Genomic DNA, 5,432 nt, shown 5'->3' on the forward strand with positions numbered 1-5,432 from the left:
GAGCAAGGTTTTAAATGAAGCGCAAGTCAATTACGCGGCTACCGAAAAAGAATTGCTCGCTATTGTGTTTGCTTTGGAGAAATTTTGTTCTTATTTAATTGGTTCAAAAATTGTGTGTTATACTAACCATGCAGCTATCAAGTACTTGCTCACAAATCCAGATTCAAAACAAAGGCTAATTAGGTGGATACTCTTGCTTCAAGAGTTTGATCTTGAAATAAGAGACAAAAAAGGGTCCGAAAACGTGGTAGCTGATCATTTATCTCGGTTAGTGAATACCGAGGTAACACAATTTGAAAGTGAGGTGAGAGAAGAATTCCCTTATGAAAAATTGTTCATGGTTCAATAAGTTAGACCCTGGTTCGCGGATATGGCTAACCACAAAGCATCCGGCTGGATACCGGAGGATCTAACTTGGAACCAAAGAAAGAAGTTTTTAAACGATGCTAATTTTTATGTCTGGGATGAGCCTCACTTGTTTAAGTTGAGTAGTGACAATCTTTTGAGAAGATGTGTCGCTGAGGAGGAAACAAAAAGCATTTTGTGGCATTGTCACAATTCGCCGTATGGTGGTCATTTTAATGGTTTGCGTACGGCCACAAAAGTCCTTCAATCGGGATTTTGATGGCCTACTTTGTTCAAAGATGCTTACCACCATGTTGCCTCATGCGACAGTTGTCAAAGAACTGGTGGTATAGGTAAAAGAGAGGAAATGCCCTCCAAAGTGTTTTAGAGGTAGAAGTATTTGATTGTTGAGGCATTGACTTTGTTGGACCATTCTCTTCCTCTATGTCCAATGAATACATTCTGGTAGCTGTAGATTACGTGTCAAAGTGGGTTGAAGCGATTGCTTCACCCAAAGCGGATGGAAAGACCATGATAAAAAATTTTGAAGAGAAATATATTTTCTCGGTTTGGCTCACCTAGAGTGTTAATTAGTGATGGCGGATCTCATTTCTGCAATGCCCCGCTTGAGAAAGTGTTGGAGCAATATGGAGTAAAGCACAAGGTAGCTACTCCATATCATCCACAAACTAATGGGCAAGTTGAGAGAACCAATAGAGAGATAAAGAGAATTCTTGAAAAAACTGTGTCTAGCTCTAGGAAGGATTGGTCGATGAAACTAGATGAAACCTTGTGGGCGTATCGGACCGCTTTCAAAGCACCGATCGGTCTTACACCATTCCAAATGGTGTATGGTAAAAGTTGTCACCTTCCCGTAGAGCTAGAACATAAGGCTTATTGGGCCTTGAAGCTTTTAAATTTCGACCACAAGTTGTATGGTGAGAGAAGAAAAATCCAACTTCATGAGTTGGAAGAGATGAGATTGCATGCCTACAAGTCTAATTCAATCTACAAAGAAAAGACCAAATTCTATTATGATAGTAAGATTAGAATTAAGGACTTTAAGGTAGGGCAATTAGTATTACTCTTCAATTCCCGGTTAAGACTTTTTCCGGGAAAGTTGAAGTCGAAATGGTCGGGACCGTTTCTGGTTAAGGATGTGAGAAGCCACGGGGCTATTGTGATAGAGGATCAAAAATCAAAGCAAGAATGGGTAGTTAACGGTCAGAGGTTGAAGGTTTATCGAGGAAGCGATTTTAATCGTGAAACTTGTGTTTTATCGTTTGGTGATCCTTGATTGCCTTTGACCGTCGAGCTGACCGACGTTAAACAAAGCGCTTATTGGGAGGCACCCCAATTTGTAAATATTCAGCTTGTTTAATGTGCTTTTTATCGTTTATGTTTTTTGTGTTCTCGTTGAGCCAAAATCAGCCTACCGGTAAAGTTACACTTGCTGGTAGAAGAAAAAAAATTTATGTGTTCTGTCACAAGCGCTAAGCGCGCTTCTAACCCGCTTAGCGCGCTTTGGGAAATTTTGAACCCTTAGTTCCAGTAAGTTTCGCGCTTAGCGCGGTCTGGTTTTCAGAAAAAAAATATTTTAAGTTTGTGGGCCCTTTGTCTTTGACCCGGCCCAGCACGAATTCTGGGTGAGGGAAGTAGGGTTTTGAGGTCTTGTTGCCTCATTTCTCCCATTTTCTTCTCCTAAGTTTTTTTTCTTTCTTTGCTTTCCCGTTGCTATTGCTAATTAATCAAGTTCCTTTGCTCTTTCTTCATCTTCATCATCACTAAGGTAATATATCCATCTTCTTTTTGTTATTATTTTATGCTTGCTTTATATATTAAGGGTTAGATTTAATTTAGGAATAAATCCACGTGGTTAGGGTTTTGTGTGTTGAAAGCTTAGTATAGAATCTACTTCCTGTGCCTTGCTATGTGTTTGAAACTGATTTTGGGTGCTGGTGAAGTATGGAGGAAACCCTGGTTCGTAGGGAATTTTTCTGCAATTCGCAGAGGCCGCTTAGCGCGGTCTGGGAGTTTCAGAAAAATTCCCTCTTTTTTTCTGCTTTTGTTTGATGCAGGGGGAGTGATGGATGCTGTTAACATTTAATTTAGCAGTTTATTTTTTTTATTTTGTGTTAACATGTTGGTTTTCTGGTGCCGTTTTCTTAATTGTTTCAGATGGGACCAAAATTCTTAGGCTCTAAGAAGCGAAAGACCGGAACCGAAGGTGGCAGTTCTTCTCAAGCACCTAGGGCTATTCCGTTTGATCATAACCGTTTTAAGGTTCATGTCCAAGAGGAAAGTGTTGCACCCCAAAATTTGCCCACTTATTTATTCTTGATTATCCCTCACATCACATTCATGTGCATATCTCATTTAGGTCATTCATCCCATACATTCATTCATACCATAGTTACTGCTCAAGGTTGGCAAGAAAAGAGGTTTTCATTGAAGAAATTCTTGATTAAAAGAGTGGATCTGAGTTTTAACTGGGTGGAGTCATCTCCGTTGAAGTCCTCCTGAAATTAGGGTTTCACAATCCTCAAGTCAAGGTATTGAATGGAGTATGCAAGCTGCAAGGTCACCTGGTCTTCCAAATTAGGGTTTTGACCAAAGTCAACCCCGTTGACTTTTTGGTCAACGTTCTAATCAGGAGCGGATGTTAAGTGAAGTGGTATGAGGTCCATGTGGAAGCGTTTAGTCGATCCTCATTGGTTAATGTTTGATTGAAGTCAAATGGGAGATTGGTTTAAATCAGGAATTTCATCCGAGGTTGAAAAGTCAAGCAGTTGACTTTTTGGGATTTTTGTTAAAAAAATCAAGTCAATTATCATGTTATTGGTTTGTGGTGAGAATTTGGTCAAAAAAAAGTCAAAGGAGTGAATGAAAATCAAGATTTTGTCAAAAGTTACCAAAATTGGAAGTTACTTGAATTTGGGATTGCTAAAAGTGGAAAGTTTGGTAACTTAGAGATTTTTGGAGTATTCTAAGAATGGTTATGTGGTTGACTTTAGGCCTAATTTACGTGTGGATAGAGGTTTCGATTCGGAATGAGGCCAAGAGCAAAATTGTACAGCTCATGGCTAGCTAAAACTTCATAGTTGAAGTCATCTTCAAAAGGCGCCTAGATCGAAAGTGGCATGCGCGAGAAGTTGGTGATGCATCAGGAAATGGATACTGGGCACTTAGCAAAATTCTGAGTAATGCACAATGGCCAGGCAGCTGACTTTGAGTCTATGTTTCATTTGGTTACAAGCATTATTTTGGAATGAGGATAAGTACAAAGTTGTTCTTCCCCTGGCAGCCTACGTTTGTGTAGAAGAAAACATTTTCAAACAAGGATCGGATCAAAAGTTATGCAAGGGAGAAAGTCACGGATTGATATCGGGAATTGCCAACACTTGCTGAAGAAAATCCAGAACTTGGAGTCATGAGGGAGGCTGATTTCAAAACCAAATTACAGAATGATTCCCAACTCAATTCAAGAGGCTATTAACACGAAATTTGTTCTATTTTGCCTCCTCTTTCCATCGAATGCAATAGTCAGGCGTTTGAGTGAGCGTGCAGTGAGAAATGATCGCACGAAGTGGGACGTTTGAAGTTGTTGAAACTTCAAAATATGGCAGGATTCTCGGTGTACAATGGCAGTGGCAAGAGACAAAATTCCAAAACGTTTTGAGTCAGTTTCGAGTAGTTCTTCCCCAAGAGCTCAACACCGAAATCGATCTATGGTGAGTAGGTTTTCCCAAGGATACAAGAAGTGAACATTTAAGTGCATGAATAACAAGCTAGAGAGTTTCAAAGATTGCTACTCTGGAATAGCTAACAGCGCAAGTCCGGTTCGGTGATACGGAAATGTTAAGTCAATAATGATTAAACTCTTTGAGGATAATTTCACGCTGCCATGACCATAAAAAAAAAACTTCCAACAACCAATACTATTCACTTGTGTTTCCTCTTTACAACGGTATCGATTTCGAGTTATTCGGTAATGCGAAGAAAGAGTTATGCATGCATGTACCAAAAGTAATGCATGAATTTAAGGCATAGTGATTCAAATAGACTCTAGTCTGGTGCAAAGGCTTCACGTGAAAAATGTTGCAGTGTGATTATTAAGCATCAGAGGCATAACATTGCATTATTCCATTGGGTCATGAAAAGTCAGCATGCACGAAAGAAAGGAAGGCCTCGCCACATGTGCTTCAAACTTATGCATTAAGTTTGGAAGGGAAAATACCACAATACTCATGCAACACATGATAACTCCCATGCAGTCTCACGATATAAATAACAAACAGCCTCACAAATCTCGGGGAGGCTCCATTCTTTTTCCCTCAGGATCAAAGGGCTCACTCTCGCCACACTATACTCATTATCATCAGCTCACTATTACTCCATCAAGCCATGCATCATACTGAAACAAAAAAGTCCACTAAAAACATACCACAAACGCTAAATGCTAGTTCACTAAGTTTGGAAGAGAAGTAATAAGCTACAACAACTTCCACCATACTATCCAATACCCCACACACATATATAAGTTGAAACTTCATCACAACAGAGGACACTTCTTTTTTTCAGATTTTCTCATTCACTTTCCCATTACTCTCTCATCACTCTCCTCTTTTCTCTCATCTCTCTCTCTCAGCCCTCTCTCCACCGTAACAACCTTTAACCACCACCATCTACATCTCACCACCACCACAACCTTCAATCACCGCCACTGTCAACCCTCAAAAACTCATAAATACTCCAACAATCATCATCATATCTTTCAAAGAACAAAGAAGTTGCACTAATCATCATCATCTCCTTCAATGAACAAAAGAGCACTCGGATTTCTCCTCAAACCTTGATCAATATCTCTCCAAGTAAGTGATTTTTTCCATGGCTTTAGAAGCATGTATAGGCCTGGAACCCGTCATCAGGGATTGGGTTAGGATTTAGACCACCATGTTTTCATTGATTGTGTTGCATATGGTGCATGAATATGCTTTCTTTGAACATAGCTTTGGTTTGCAAGATATAGTCTCCGTATGAATGTGTGACTTGCGTGTCTGAATTCCTTGTGTCATGAGGATTGTTGT

Source organism: Vicia villosa, unplaced genomic scaffold (genome assembly GCF_029867415.1).
Source record: "Vicia villosa cultivar HV-30 ecotype Madison, WI unplaced genomic scaffold, Vvil1.0 ctg.000436F_1_1, whole genome shotgun sequence".
Classification (NCBI taxonomy): Eukaryota; Viridiplantae; Streptophyta; class Magnoliopsida; order Fabales; family Fabaceae; genus Vicia; species Vicia villosa.